This window comes from Bos indicus, chromosome 8 (assembly GCF_029378745.1).
Source record: "Bos indicus isolate NIAB-ARS_2022 breed Sahiwal x Tharparkar chromosome 8, NIAB-ARS_B.indTharparkar_mat_pri_1.0, whole genome shotgun sequence".
NCBI classification, from domain to species: Eukaryota; Metazoa; Chordata; class Mammalia; order Artiodactyla; family Bovidae; genus Bos; species Bos indicus.
This window is the reverse complement of record NC_091767.1, coordinates 70,865,753-70,882,738: the sequence shown is the minus strand read 5'-3', so window position 1 is coordinate 70,882,738 and position 16,986 is coordinate 70,865,753. Positions and strand designations below refer to the sequence as shown.

Here is a 16,986-nt window from a genome sequence, read left to right as displayed (position 1 = left end):
ATGATCACAGAGACCAGGTGAGTCAGTACTGGTGTGGTGAGGGGCTCTGAGAAATCAGCTTAAAGTGTGAGATAAGGCGGCAAGATGGGGTGGTGGTCAACTTTTTGGCTAGTCCCTTCTCACCTCAACATTAAGAGCTATGTTAAAAACATTTTGTATCTCAGAAGAGAACCCAAGAGATGATTTAAGATGGCAGTTGGCCCCCACCTGCAGAACTTATTTAAATATATAGATTTCAAGCACCACCCCTAGGGATTCCCTGGAACTAGGGTGAGGACCAGGGGGTCAGTTTTCTTTGGCTTTAATTTGTTAACCAATGACTGAGATCATTCAAATGCTTCTGAGCCCTCTTGGATATCTGCAACCAGAGATTTCAGCCACTCCCTGCTCCAAGCAAGAACCTACTCAATGGGGAATTCCCTAAGGCTCACTGATTCACTGGTTAGGGCTCCAAGCTTTCACTGCAGGCGGCACAATTTCATCCCTGGTTGGGGAAATAAAATCCTGCATGCCCTGGGGCACAGCAAAAAAAATAAAAATAAAAAACAAAAAAGAAAGAAAAACATTATTTTGAAATATAACTTTTTAAAAAATAAACCTACTCAAAGGCCAAAGGTAAAGGAGAATGTACCCCATTTTCAAAGCTGTCCAGGCAGCATTACCCAGCCCCCCTGGGGAAGCCTTTCTGAGAGGTTATGAGCTTATCCCAGGAGGGGAATCATTGAGGAATGATAGAAAGGAGCATCTGGTTAAAAAAAAAAAAAAAAGCAATTTCAATGAGCTGCATGGAGATTCAAGATTTCTTTGTAGGAAATTGAACACCATTTCTCTGATCCTTCATTGTACGGTTGAGTATGCTGAGGCTTAGTGAGAAGAATGACTTACCTAAGCTCACACAGCCACATCAGGGCATAAATGGTAGATGAAGACAAACGCCCAGCTAGCCTTGACTCTGCTCTGTGGCCTCTCATCTGCCCCACCCTGGACACAGAAGAGCCTCACCCTTTGGCACCAACTTCATAGTGCCGATCAAAACAAAAGAGAAATTTTTCTTTGGACCCTTTCATGCTATTTTCATTCCACCATTTTACTTGAGAGCAGTTCTTTATTAAAAAGCAGGCACTTATCTTTGGAGGACATGTCCTTTGTTATATCATCTCAATATTTCTCAAAGGCTCAAGGAGATCCAGGGGAAGATAAACGTCTGCCAATAAGACAAATATAAGCATTTATTAAGGGGGGAAAGAAAATGAAGTCCCTTAGTGCTTCCATTCTGTTCCCACAATGGAAGTAACCCTTGTTTGCAGTCTGAATTTCCTCCTGCCAAACGCAGGTTCCTTTCTGGTCTTCCAGCCAAGCCAATACACTCTTTTGAAATAGTCACTAATTTGCATTAAAATGGAAGAAACAGTCATGTACATATTGCTTAACAAAACCCTTACCTTACCTCTGAAAAGTATAACTTTTTTATTAAAGTATAGTTGATGTACAATATTATATGCTACAGGTGTACAATATAGTGTTTCAAAATTTTTAAAGGTTATACTCCATTTACAGTCATTATAAACTATTGGCTAATTCCTCATGTTGTATAGTATATCCTTGCAACTTACTTTATACATTATAGTTTGTACCTGTTAATCCCTTTCTCCTCCAAGTATAACTTTGGGGGAATTAGGCTCAAACAAACAATTTGGTCTATTTACACAGTTGTTATTAGAACCCTTGATTTGTCAATTTCTATTGTAATAAATGTCTATGCTACACACATGAAAACAAATAAATAAACAATCCTTACTTCTAATGGCACCTTTCATTCTCCAGCTCTGGTATATCTGTTGGAAATGGGTAAAATACAAAAGCATTACTCCTCTTTCTGCTTTTGGTCAACACCATCTTGTCCACACCTAGCATGATGGGCATCTCTCAGAGGCCAGGCATCTTGGAAAGATAGAAAATGCAGATCCCAGCCTCTTCCAGGCATGATAACTGGATTTTCCATTCTTCTGGAAGTTGCCGTGTGTTACTCCCCAGTAATGCCTTCAATCCCCACATGTACACCCACTCAAAACCACTTTATAGGGTGGAAAGAAACACAGAGTGTTGGGACTTTACAAGGCATTCATCTACCCTATCATTGCATAAACGAAAACAATGGCAGGTCAAGAATTTTAAGCGATCTGTTAAAAGTCACACTCCCATTTAGTGGCAGATCAGGAACTAAGCACAAGTCTCCTGAGAGTCTAGAAAGAGCTATGTGTTCCTTATTATCACTTGGGAACACTGCATTAGGTTTTGGTCCTGACTTGCAATGATTTCCTAAGTTCCTGAGGTACTCCTTGCTTCACTTTTTTTGTCCAGAAGATCGGAATTAAAATGTCTATTTCAAAAAAATTAATAAATAAAATGTCTATTCCCCTCAACTCACAGAGATGTTATCAAAATCAAATGACACCGTGAAATTGAAAATGTTCTAGAATGTGGAAAGCACTATTTTCTCATTTTTATGACACTTTTCCCATTTCAGATATATCTTCTAACAACCTCCCCCAAAGGATAGCCATTTTTCATATGTAGTTAGAAAATAACCTCTCAGAAAGAAACTGAGGCAGGAAGACACATTCAAAGCCCACCTCATAAACAGATTGTTTTTAATCTGATGAAAATGCCCAGGTTGTGACTATTTCTGACAAGTTGGCTCACAAGACAGAGGATATTGCTGGGGAGTGTAGGGAGGAATAACCCCACTTGGGTCATTAGTCACAACTGGGCTTTTCCTATTTAAAAAAAAAAAAATTACCCTACATACAAGAGGAACTGAAAACCCATTCCTCCTTTTGGAGTGATTTCAAGTTTGTGATAGAACATGACAGAAACAAAGGAAAATCTTCTGCAGGTCACAATCTCCACTCTAGAAATTAAGACCCAGGGTATTTCTGATGTTGTTTTGTTTTTTCCTTCCTTTTCATTCTTAGAAAATAACTAAAACCAAGAGTAAGGATTCCTAAGAGTCATTATGATGGGCGTGTTGGCCAGAGGAAATGCTAGAAAATAGAGCACAGGCTGTCCCAAAAAACACGCAAGGTACACTGAACTGGCGGTCCTAACCCTTGCATTCCTGCCCTGGCTCCCAGATCAACCCCTGCCTCACAGCAGTTGAGTAGTTGATGTTTTTTAATAAATAAATATTTCTGGAGGCATTTAGTAGAGCCAGGGTATGTGATCCATTTATTTGGAACCAAAGTTTTATGTAGTGTTTTATTATTTTTCCCTTGTAAGAATTTTTTTCCCCCAGAGAAGAGTACTCATTAATTTCAACCATAGCCCTTAGGTATTTTGAAATCTTCTTCTCATATTGGCTGTCACATAACCCAAGTTCAAATACCACTCTTTTGGTAAAAGCAAAGGTTGGTGAATACTGACATGGAATTGGTTTCTCTGTGACGAATTCTCCAGCACCATCCTGGAGACCTCAGATACTGAGTGACAGTGTCACCGAAAGAGGTTGTTATTTGGACCCCCTAGTGCAGATCTTCCAAAAATGGGACCCGGGGCTTCCCTGGCGACTCAATGGTGAAGAAACTGTCTGCCAATGCAGGAGACACAGGTTGGATCCCTGATGTTGGAAGATCCCACACGCCACAGAGCAACTAAGCCCAGGCACCACGACTCTTGAGCCTGTGCATGCTCTAGAGCCCGGGAACTGCAACCACTGAGCCAGGGAGCCATAACTACTGAAAACGGTGCACCCTAGAGCTCGTGCTCCACAACAAGAGAAGCCACCACGAAGAGAAGCCCCGAACGGCAACTAGAGAGTAACCCCCGACTTGCTGCAACTAGAGAAAAGCCCGGGCAGCAGTGAACACCCAGCACAGCCAAAAATAAATTAATTAATTAAATTATTTTAAAAATAGCAATTAGTCTATTTAAATATATCTTCTTAAAAAGAATAATGGGACCCAGAGAACCCATATTTTCCATGCTTCTCAACTAAGATTTATCTTATGTAGATACGCATCTAGCTGCTGTTTAATAACAAGTACCTTGAAGACAGTCAATTCACTCCTATAGCATGAAAAGTCCAGTACAGCAATTTTTATAGAGTACATATGTTCAGTAAATAACACGACCTAACACATTGAAAGCTCACTCTGCGGTAGGCACTATGATAAGGGTTTTCCATATGCTACCTCATCTAACCTTCCCAACAAGTCAATGATAGAGTCATTGTTAATATTTCCACTTTACAGAGGAGGAACCGAGGAACAATGATTAGGTAAATGACTCAAAAGTCAAACAGCTAACAAGTGATGGATCTTAGAGACACACTCTAGCAGCCAGATTCCCAAGCCTGTAAAAGCAATGTTTGTCTCAAAACTGGTCTACTCTACCACCTCCCAGGTGACAAAAGACATCACCCTTTGGATGAGACCTTCTACCACCTTCAAAGAGTCAGTTTTCCTGGGACAACTTTCCCAAGTTGATAAGTGTGTAGATCAGGAAAAGTTAGGTTATGCCACAATAACAAAGATGACTCAGAAATCTCAGTGGCTTAACACAACAAAAGTTTGCTTCTTGTCAAATTTTGTGGAGGTCTGCCAAGAGCCCATTGGCCAGATCTATTCACGAATCCCCAAGCAGACTACTGGGGGATATAGGGAAACACACCTAATACTAGGTAAGCAATGGCTATGGCTGCCACTGGGAATATCTTTAAGTCTCTAGGACTTCATGGGAAGAGTCCATACTGCTCTGAAGGATGAGGTTCCAGCCTCAGATCTTCCAACAAACCCACACAGAACTGGCAAACGATTCCCTTTTTGAACTGCAGTTTCCTCGTTTCTCAAATGATGTGATTACACGATTGTCCCTCAAGTCCACTCCAGCATATTTTATCAACGTGCCAATGAATGTCCCTTACACAAGACTACAATATCCCTTACACAAGACTAGGCCGGCACCCTGGGGAGGATATAGAAACATCTCTGGATGTGACGGGAGGCGAGGCTGTTTCATGGCACAAGCTCAAGGTTTTGCTTGGATGGCGGGCTGGGGGGAGACTGTTTGCCAACCTAACGGAATGGGGTCAGCGGTTCATGGCAACTCCCAGAACTTTGGGGATGTTGGGAGCTTTTTTGTTGGTTTTTACACCTAATAAAAAGTAATTTCCTCTTTTCAAAAGGCACATTTTTTTTTTCTGTTTTGGAAGATTAGAGAGTTTGGGGTTTTGTTTCATTTTTGTTTTTAAAATTAAAAGGACATCCTCTTTCAAGGCTGAAGTTATGGGTAACAGAAAGAATAAATAGTTTAGCTCAGGTCACCCAGCAAGATGAACAGAACAAGGGGTAAAATCCAGTGCCTTGGATGGGCCTCATCCCCAGGCAGGAAATCATTCTTGGATAAAAACTCTTGCCAAATGGTCCACGATGAATGAGTGTTAATAAACCTTAAACATGGATTTCATATCCTTTTGAATACACGAAGGAAAGGCAACTTGGTAGATTTTGGCCCAACCTAGCACATAAAATAATGCCAAGACATTATTTTGAGACACACCCCTGAGCCAACCCAGGGGATGGTGCCTCTCTGGCACTTTCTGGGAGCAGAGAAATTGTCCCTTTTCTGGAAACAGGATTAAGGGCAGGTATGTGGAGTGGCCAGTAACACACAAACCAGCTCCCCTTCCTTAAAAGCTATCAGTTCTCTCTAGATTAGGACACAAATAACTCAGATACTGGGCTGCCTCCATGCTGGTTCTTACCACTCCATCCTCCAAGTCCCTAAAGAAACATTTGTATACACAAAGACCAGCCCGGAAAGGAAAAGAAAAAAGCAGCAGGAATCCCACCCCTGGCCCAGCAACAGGAATAACTTCCAGGTGTGTTTAAAAGCCAAGTTGCTTAAGCCACTTCCTTCTGTGTCTCCCCAACTAACTGCTTGCCATCAAGTTGAGTATAGCTCCCAGAGGTTTGGGGAACAGCCATGGTGACCCAGCTATACCCTAGGAACCTGACAATACCCACCAAATTTCACAATAGTAGAGTCTGAGGGGGGTCAGTGCTTCTCTTTCCCCAAGTATCCCTCTTATGGTACAGGAACAAAAAGACTTTACATTATACCACTCTTTTTTTTTAATTAAACTTTTATTTTATATTGGAGTATAGTTATGGGGCTTCCCAGGTGGCTTGATGGTAAAGAATCTGCCTGTCAATGCAGGAGAAGCAGAAGACATGGATTCAATCCCTGGACGGGGAAGAATCCCTAGAGAAGGGGATGGCTACCCACTCTAGAATTCTTGCCTGGAAAACTTCATGGACAGAGGAGCCTGGCTGGCTACAGTCCAAAGGGTCGCAAAGAGTCAGACATGATGAGCACAAAGCTGTTGTTGACATAGTTGATTTACAATGCTGTGCTTGTTTTAGGTGTATAACAACATTATTTAATTGTACAGATACATGTATTTATTCTTTATTGGATTATTTTCCCATGTAAATTCTTACAGTGTACTGAGTAGTGTTCCCTATGCCATATAGTACTCCCCTGTTGATAATGTTTTATATTTATTAGTGTATAGATGTTCATCCCAATGTCCTAATTTATGCCTTCTTCCCAGGCCCCCAGGTTTTCCCTTGTTAACCATAAGATGTTTTTCTAAGCGTTTGAGTATGTTTCTATTGGAATATAATTACTTTACAATATTGTGTTCGTTTCTGCTGTGCAACGAAGTGAGTCAGCAGAGAAAAACAAATATCATATATTATTGAATGTACGTGAAATCTCGAAAAATGGTACAGATGAACCTATTTGCAGGGCAGGAACAGAGATGCAGATGTAGATAACAGACATGTGGACACAGACGGGAAGGGACGGGTGAAATGAATTGGAAGATTGAGATTGACATTTGTACACTGCTAAGTTGCTTCAGTCATGTCTGACTGTTTGCAACCCTATGGACTATAGCGGTCTAGGCTCCTCTGTCTATGGGATTCTCCAAGCAAGAATACTGGAGTGGGTAGCCATTTCCTTCTCCAGGGGATCTTCCCAACCCAGGGACTGAACCCACATCTCTTATATCTCCTGCATTGGCAGGCATGTTCCTTACCACTCAAGCCACCTGGGAAGCCCCATAAATATACTACCATATGTAAAATATATAGCTAGTGGGAACTTGCTGTACAGCACAGAGCACTCAGCTCATGCTCTGTATCACTCTTGACATTTTAAAAGTGCTTCGTCACACCATCCAGTATCTCATTTGATCTTTACGACAAATCCTGGGCGGAGGTGGACAAAGATTGTTGTTCTCATTCTAAGACCAGAACATGCAGTTCACAAAGTTCTGAGTAGCCAGCCAGGCTTGCCCCATGTCCACAAGAGCTCACAGGTACTGTGACAGCAACAATGTGAACTGCAACATTCTAGTTGCAAATGCAAGTTCCTCTGCAATTTGCTTGGCATTTACGTAGATCCTTGATTGGGTGTCATCAACCTAATGACGAGTGGCCTAGGATCCCAAAATCTAAGCCTGTCCACAAGTTCCATAAACAGAGGCCATATTCCTCATGTCAGGGAGAGGGCTGCCTGGAAATGATTAAGAGAGGAAAGGAAACTGAAGTAAGAACAATCCTGACCCCAGCTCACATCTAGCCCTGGGACAGGAGGATGTTCTGGCTGCTCATGACTCAGTGCTGGTGGGGGGGAGGTCCAGCTAATTTCCAGCTCACCTCCTGGATCATCCAGGTTTGGGGGACCATTTAACCAGGAGAAACTCAGGCTCTTTGTCAGTGGTCAGATGTGACAGGATTATCATCATCAAGTCTCTTTTCTCAGGTGTCCATGCCACTGAGGCCCCAGGGAACATCAGGTACCAGGATTTGACTGCTGATAACTGTCCAAAAAGCCCCCACAGGCATTGAGCTCCCCTCCCCAACACAGGCCCACTAGGAAACAGTCCCAGGGCTGGCAGACACCTACTTCAACTGCTCTGCCACGGGGGAAAGACCCACTGGAGGAAAAGCAGGCAACTCCACTGACTGAAAGCTAATTGGTTACCTGGAAAACACACAGAAAGTTACAAAGTAAGCCAGAGTGGAAAGACTCAAGAAGCTTCTTTTGCACAAAGTTTTAATACTCATAAAGACCCATACACAGGCACCCTCTCATTAGATCTCACAACCTCCTGCAAAGGAATACTTATCTCCATTTTATTTTAAGCAGTTTTGTTTGGGGGGTTTTACTTTCTTTGGCCACACCATGCAGCATGTGGGATCTTGGTTCTCCGACCAGGCATCAAACCCACGCCTCCTGCACTGGAAGCAGGGAGTCCCAGCCACTGGACCACCAGGGAGGTTCTCCTTATCCTCATTTTAGAAGCAAGGAAATGAGTTTCAAAAAGGCACATTTTTCCTGGGGTCCACACGGTAGAACTACAGCTATAACTTTTGAGTCTCATCACTCTCCCTCCAGGCTCCTGGTGCTTTTCTCACTCACTCATCATTCATCTATCCACTCAAGGATTAGATTCAAGACCTGTCAAAGAGTTTTTCACCAGCACAAATATCTCCCAAGGGACTGGCTTTCGGGCAGACTGAAGTTTTCCACTTTGCAATTAGTTGTGGATTGAGAATACTCAGTTACTCCACTGCTCTACAGTAGTCTTTTCTTTTATCCAGCTCTGTTCCCCTCCCCTGTTCCATTCAACCTTTTTTTCTGAAAAAGATTTCAAATTCAGAAAATCTTTTACCATGATAAAAGCAGAAGCTATGAGGCAAAAGAAATAAAAGCAAACATTTTTACATGAGACCTAACTAAGATGAAAAGCATTTGTACAGCAAAGGAAACCAGCAGCAAAACAAAAAGACAACTATGGACTAGGAAAAAATATTTGCAAATGATCTGACCAACTAGGAGTTAATATCCAAAATATATAAACGGCTCATACCACTCAATATCAAAAAAACAAACAACCAAATCCAAAAATGGGCAGAAGACCTGAGCAGATATTTTTCCAAAGTAGACATATAGATGGCCAACAGGCACATGAAAATGTGCTCAGTATTGCTAATTATTAGAAAAATGCACATCAAAACCACAATGAGGTATCACCTCTCACCTGTCAGAATGGCTATTACCAAAAGTCTACAAATAATAAATGTTGGAGAAGGGTGTGTGGAAGAAAGGAAACCCTCTTACACTGTTGGTGGGACTATAAATTGGTGCAGTCACTATGGAGAATGGTGTGGAGGTTCCTCAAAAAACTAAAATTAGTTATCATATAATTCAACAATCCCACTCCTGGATATATATATATATCCAGAAAAAATGAAAACACTAACTCAAAAAGATGCATGTACCCAGTGTTCATAGCAGCATTATTTACAACAGTCAAGAAGCAAACCAAGTACTCATCAATAGGCAATTGGATTAAGAAGATGTGATATTAATATATATTTTTATATACAACAGAATATTACTCAGTCATAAAAGAGAATGAAATGTTGCCATTTGCAGCAATATGAATAGACTTAGAGAACATTATACTTGTGAAATAAGTCAGGCAGAGAAAGACAAATACTATGTGATATCACTTATATGTGAAGTGTAAAAAATAATACAAATGAACGTATATACAAAACAGAAACAGATTCACAGACACAGAAAACAAACTTATGGATAACTAAGGGGGGTGGGACAAATTAGGAGTATGGGATAAACAGATATAAACTATTATACATGCAGCAAATAAGCAACAAGGATTTACTGTACAACACAGGGAACTATGTTCAACATCTTGTCATAACCTCCAATGGAATATAGTCTCCAAAAATACTGAATCACTATGCTGTGCATCTGAAACTAACACAAGATAGTAAATCAACAACACTTGAATAAAAAAAAATGGAGCCATGGGCAAAGGGGTAAATCTAATACAGAACTGTTTCTTTTATTTCCTGTTGCTGTATGATATAGAACATACTTTTAGGGACTTCCCTGCTAGTCCAGTGGCTAAGACTCCAAGCTCCCAGAACAGGGGACCTGGGTTCAATCCCTGGTCAAGGAACTAGATCCCACATGCTGCAAATACGAGTTTGCCTGCCACAACTGAAGGTTCTGCGTGCCTCAAGTGGCACAACTAGGACCTGGCACAGCCAAACAATTTAAAAAATAATAATAACATACCATTTAGCCTTTAGATTGTCTACTTTTAGCTGTGAAATGAGGTCACACTTATCACCAAGAACTAAATCTCTTGGGAAGCCAATATCCGTTCAGTCCTCTCTAGCATAGCTGTACTAGCTATTGAAAAACAGAAAGTCAATGGGAAAAAAAATCAAAACACTTCTCTGACCTTCCCCTAGACACCCACACTTCCCATGGTCCAGCAAGTAAAGGTTAGCACCTGGACCTAAGGGTGGACTCAGGAACCTGCTCCAACACAAGGCCATTTTCTCTCTGATTGGTGATGCCTGGACATGGAAAGGGCAACAAAAAATCATCACCACACTACCACCACCACCACCACCATCATCATTTTATAAATTAGAAAGATGAAACCTAAGAAGCAGCAGCAGCAGCTCAGAGCCAAATCACAGCTCCTTTCTCAGAGCCTAGTGAGGTGGTGGCTAAATTCTTGTACTGTCATGAAACCTTGGGTCATGAAGTCATTTCCACAAAACCACAAAAGCTTTTCTTCAAACATGTCACTTCCCCTATTCAGAAACATTCAACTAGCCCTGATTTCCTGTTTGTTTTGTTTTGTTTTTAGCTTCTCTGTTTGCTGCTCAGGGCATTCCTCAGCCTGTTCCCTGCAGGTCCCAGACTAGCAGTCTAGTTCCCACACAGGCCCCATGTTCCCATCTCTGAGCCTTCCTCATGTCCTTCCAGGCTTCCCAGGTCGCTAGAGTGGTTAAAAAAAAAAAAGCCCACCTGCCAGTGCAGGAGACATAAAAGACATGGGTTCGATCCCTAAGTTGGGAAGATCCCCTGGAGAAGCATGAGGCAACCCACTCCAGTATTCTTGCCTGGACAATCCCCATGGACAGAGGAGCCTGGGGGCTACAGTCCATGGGGTCACAAGCAGTCAGATATGACTGAAGCAACTTAGCATGCACACGCATATTCTTCTGGGGTCTGCCGTGCCCTCCCAAATCCTTCAAGGTGAAGTTCCTGTCCATCTTCTCCAAAAAGTTTTGTCCTGCCACTCCCGTGCTCCCTGGATGCTCTCTTCTTTGCGTTCCTACAGCATCTACAGTTTGAATAATATTGGGTTGGCTGAAAAGTTCGTTTGGGTTTTTCCAGAACATCTTATGGAAAAATCTAAAGGAATTTTTCAGCCGACACAATATTACACAGCTTTGTATTTTTCTCTCATTTCATGCATGTTGATTTCTTCTCAGTTACATCAAAAGGACAAGAATGAATCCTTAGCTTTCTCTTAGAACCCCAGAAAGTTGGTATAAAGCTAACAACCTCCAAATGGTACAGTCACAGCTTGTTCACTGAAACAAACTTCTAATTTCATCACTCTGCAGAGGACCTGGCTGAAATGCTTCTATAGGCCTCTGTAAGACCCATTTTGGAAAATGCATTCTACATCTGAGAATGTATTCAACCATGTTACTAAAGCCATTCCAACATCACAAACTGCTAGAAGATCCTAAAAGCTTACTTTTAGAAAGCCAGTGATTACAGAAACCACCATCTCTATGGATGGTCCTGGCTTAGAGTAGAATAAGTTTGTTGACTCTGGAATCAGCCTAGAGGAGAAAAACACAGACCTGCCTTTTCTCTTCCTGACAAAATACTTAGTACTTCATTCCCACCTGCCCACCGAAAGCAGAGGGACGGGTGCTGAATTTCTTTCTTTCTCTCTCTCTTTCTCTCTCTCTCTTTCTCTCGCTCTTTATTTCTCTCACTCTTTCTTTTTCTCTCTCTTTCTTTCTTTCCATAGAGCCTCAAAAAAAGAAGCCTCTTCTGAAGATAACTGAGACCAAAGGTTGTTCACATGACTTCCTTTTGGAAAAGGTTTGTGCTGATTCTCAGCAAGTCTGACCACATCCAAGACAATGAAAAGGATGACTGACCAGACTAAGCTGAAACCGATAGTCTCCGAATGTCTAACAATAATCGCCTGACAACCTGGGCCCTCCTAGGGTGATGGAGCAGTCTGGATGCCCATCCCCCTCTCTCCCTCATTTACTTACACCCCCTCTCACCCAGCTGTCCTCCCCCAACTTTGATCTGACCCTCCTTTAATCACTACAGGCCTGGTTATCTAAACATCACTGTGCTTTGGAGAAATTGCACTACAGAAGCCAAACAGATAAATAAACTCTGATCTTAGACCTCAGCTAGATCAAACTTATGAGTCCCATGGGGATGTTTATCTTGGAGAAGTGCAACTTCAGATCTGGGTTCATTATTTGAGAAGGCTGCCAAATCAATCCATGGTAAGAGTAAGTGGGGACTGTGCAACCAGGGCTCAGGTTGAACAGGTCTGGTGAACAGCATCTCCCTTACTCGCCTGAGTTCTGGTCCAGTTGAGAAATGAGTCAAAACCTGTCTTTGGAGACTTCCCTGGTGGTCCAGTGGTTAAGAATCCACATTGCTGGTCCAGTGGTTAAGAATCCACATTGTTAATGCAGGGGACCCAGGTTTGATCCCTGGTCAGGGAACTAAGATCCCCTATACCTCGGGGCAACTAAGCCTGTGTACCACAACTAGAAAGAAGCTTGAGAACTTCAGTGAACATCCCTTGTGCTGCAACTAAGATCCACCTCAACCAAAAAATAAAAATAAATAAATATTCTTTTAAAAACTAAAGACAAAAAAAATTTAATTATAAAGTGTCTTTGATGAGACACTAAATTATCACCCTGATTACTGATAAATATGATAAAAGAGTATGTGACTTACATATAAAATAAATGGGCTTCCTAGTCCTGGATCCCAAAATTGTCTGGATTTGACCAATCAGTCATAGACAGACTCCTGGTTTTAGCACCAAAAGTCTCAGATTCCAGGAAATCCTCAGCTGGACAGACTGATCACTGGTCATCCCAGCTGGGCCAGGACAGACTGCCCCCAACAGCCTGAGAGCAGCGCAGACCACATCTCATGTGGCCAGCTCCCGGTTCAAGGAAGGAGAACAGAAGGCCTGGGCTCTGCTGCACAATTTCTTCTTCTAAACGCACCAATCAAATTAAGACACTGGAGGGCCAAAGTGTTAAACTGGCGGGTCTCTCAGCACATGGAAAGAAACATCTGGAGTGAGGGAAAGAAAACATTACTTTCCAACAAAATGTAATAGATTTGACCAAAAAATGAACTTTCAGCAATCCAACGAGATTGGGTTGAAAGTCTGAACTATAGACTAATTTGAAAAGAAATATAATTTTGTGAATTTCACCCAACTTGAACTAAGCTTTAAAACTATTCTTTAATAATAATCATATTGGGACTTCCCTGGTGGTCCAGTGGTTAAAAATCCACCTTGGGGACACCTACCTTTGATCCCTGGTCCAGGAAGATCCTACATGCTGTGGAACAACTAAGCCTGTGTCCCTAGAGCCCTCATACCACACAAGAGAAACCACCACAATGAGAAGCCCATGAACTGCAACTAGAGAGCAGCCCCCACTCGCCAAGACTAGAGAAAGTCTGTGTGTAGCAACAAAAACCCAGAACAGCCAAAAATAAACAAGCAAATATTTTAAAACTCATCATCATCATCGTATTGTTGAGCAAAGCTTACATGATACAGTGGTGGCCTGTGGTTGGTAAGGCCACGTGATCGGGTCCTGTCATAATTTGTGGGCAGGAGTCATGTACGCTAGTTTCTGCCCAAGCATGCAACCTCCCAGGTGTGGACGCTCACAGCACTCTTGTCTCCATTGCCATGGTTATCAGAGATGTTCCAGATCCTGATTGTTCTGAGGGAGGACTAGCTGCAATGGACACATGCCATGGGCTAGAAACAAATGTATCTGTATCAATAGTCCATCAAAATTTGGAGGTGCTTATCATCACATCATAACAAATCCTAAGAGCTTCCCTGGTGGCTCCTTGACAAAGAATCTGCCTGTGATGCAGGAGGCAGAGGAGACTTGGGTTCGAGCCCTGGATTGGCAAGATCCCCTGGAGGAGAAAATGGCAAGCCACTGCAGTATTCTTCCCTGGGAAATCCCATAGACGGAGGAGCCTGGTGAGTTACAGTCCAGGACGTCGCAAAGAGTCAGACATAACTGAGTGACTTGGAACTCATGAGCAACCAATCTTAGTGTGACTGATACAACATAAATGTGAATAGAAAAAAGATTGGAAGGAAATGTTAATAGTGATTGCCTCTCTGAGGAAGGAATTTAAGTTCTTTAATTTCTTCCCCTTTATGTGCTTTTGTACTTCCAAGTTTGGTTTACTGAGTTTTTTTTTAATTTATGATTTAAAAAATTCAAACGAAAACAGATGCTTTCAGACCACCTGCTTTAACAAAATAGAGTGGAATGCTTTAAAAGTATTTTATCACTTGTTTATATGCGAACCACATGTCATGATGCTAGTTTGAATCTCAATTTTAAAACATTCTTACTTAAATTCAGCTCAAAATTTTGCTCTGTGTCACACATAAAAGGAAATATCTTCCAAAAAGCTTCCTAACTGAGATGACTATAAAACTTTTTGGTTGCTAAGGAATGTGAAAGCTATTTAACTGGTTAAAAATAAGGGCCAAAATATTCTCATCAATTCCTACCCTGAAAAGGAATTCAGAAATGTTTTATTGTTCTTTTTCAAAGTCACCAAGAAATCTACATGTCAAAAGAATAAAATGACATAAAGTGCACGCTTCTTGTCATTGTTCTAACTACTATCCTCTTCCTCCTCTTCTGTGCTATGTACAAGAGGGAGAAAGAGAAAGACAGAGGTCATTTGAAAAGGAAAAACTACAATGATTGGCTACTTATTCTAGGAGCAGACTGTTCAAAGAGCCGATGACCAGAGATATCACAAAGGTTGTGACAAGGTCATGTGGCTAGTCAGAAAGAGGTAACTTGTTGAAAGCATTCTACTACTGAACAGTGTACCCTTACCTTTCTAACTCAGGAAGAGTATTGGACCTTCAAAGCTCCATGGCAATTTTTTTTTAATTTTTTTAATTGAAATATAATTGACATGGTTTTCCCAGATGGCTCAGCAGATAAATAACTGGCCTGCAATGCAGGAGACAAAGGTTTGATCCCTGAGTAGGGAAGATCCCCTGGAGGAGGAAAAGGCAACCCACTTCAGTTTCACTGCCTGAAAAGTCCCATGGACAGAGGAGCCTGGCAGGCTACTGTCCAAAGGGTTGCAAAGAGTCGGACATGATTGAGCACACACATACATACATATAACTGACATATACTACTGTAGTAGTTTTAGGGGTGTAGCAAAATGACTTGCTAGAAGTGTACATTATGAAATAATCCCCACAATAAGTTCAGTTAATAGCCATCAACACACAAAGTTAATTTGTGTGTGTGTGTGTGTGTGTGATGAGAACTCTTAAGCTCGACCATCGTGACAACTTTAAAACACACTATACAGTACTGTTAACTATAGTCACCATGCTGTCCATCACATCCCCAGCACTCATTCTTCTTCTAACCAATGGGCAATTCCTTTTATAATTATCAATCTGCTCTCTCCCTCAGATTCTCTGCAGTCTCTCAAACTCATTTTACCCTCTCGAATTTTGAATTCTACCATTCCTTTCTAAAAGGTGAATGCTTTTGCTTCCAAGATAAGATAATCAGATGCAGCTGCAGAGTTTGCATAGAGATTATTCAAAAATCTATCAGAGAAGAGCTTTGGTGAGAAAATGTCAAATCATGCACCATGAACAATAGCAATTGTTGGTTAGAAACACAAGCCTTTGAGCCAGAGACCTAGATTCAGGTTCTGACTCTACTTCTACCTAGAGACCTAACTTCAGGCAAGATGGTAAACCACCCTGAGCCTCTGATCTGTAAAAGTAACATTACCTGCCATACTGACAGACTGGGAGGGTTACATGCAATAATGGATATAAAATGCTTAGCGCAGTGCCTGGAACATAGTGTTTAACATAAATTAGTTGCTGTTCCATGTCTTTTTAAAAAGTTGCTCCCTAACATAGTGTTTAAATACAAAACGCCTGTATAGTCAAAGCTATGGTTTCTCCAGTAGTCATGTAGAGTTGTGAGAGTTGGACCATAAAGAAGGCTGAGCACCAAAAAATTGATGATTTTGAATTATGGTGCTGGAGAAGACTCTTGAGAGTCTCTTGGACAGCAAAGAAATCAAACCAGTCAAACCTAAAGAACATCAACCCTGAATATTCATTGAAAGGACTGATGCTGAAGCTGAAGCTCCAATACTTTGGCCACCTAATGCAAAGAGCCGACTCACTGGAAAAGACTGATGTTGAGAAAGATTGAAGGCAAGAGGAGAAAGGGACAACAGAGGATGAGATGGTTGGATGGCATCATCAATTCAATGGACAGGAGTTTGAGCAAGCTCCAGGAGATATTGAAGGACAGGAGGCCTGGCATGCTGCAGTCCATAGGGTCACAGAGTCGGACACGTCTTAACAACTGAACAACAACATAACGTTTAAATACAAGATCAGTTTAAATACAAGCCCCTTCTTTCTTTCCTTGTGTTTTTTGTTCACATGATGAAAAACACCATACTTCTTTCAAGATTGAAAATGACATCCAGGAGTACCAAAGTAAAAGCAAGTTTCCAAGGTGCCTGAGTGGGCTGGCAAGCAATTTCTTTTGCTCAGATATCCTAAGCATTTCTTTTTTTAGTCTCTTTCGTACTATTGATCCAGATTCTCCATGCACAGTAGATCTAAGAAACAAGTCTGGCATACTGGCCCCCTTTAGATATCAAATGTTCCCAATGATTCAAGCAGAATTAATTAGCTTTGATTGACAGCATGAAAGGTACTCACATCATTTATGTCAA

The 16,986-nt window shown here is 41.5% G+C and overlaps 1 long non-coding RNA gene across 1 annotated transcript in view; it reads right to left on the bottom strand.

Annotated features, from left to right (window-relative positions):
- Positions 1-638: 638 nt before the first annotated feature.
- The window catches only part of LOC139184458 (uncharacterized), a 43,289-nt gene continuing 26,941 nt past the window's right edge, over positions 639-16,986 (bottom strand). The window contains exon 3 of the long non-coding RNA XR_011567955.1: positions 639-1,204. This is a non-coding gene — a long non-coding RNA (uncharacterized lncRNA). The remainder of the gene's footprint in view (positions 1,205-16,986) is intronic.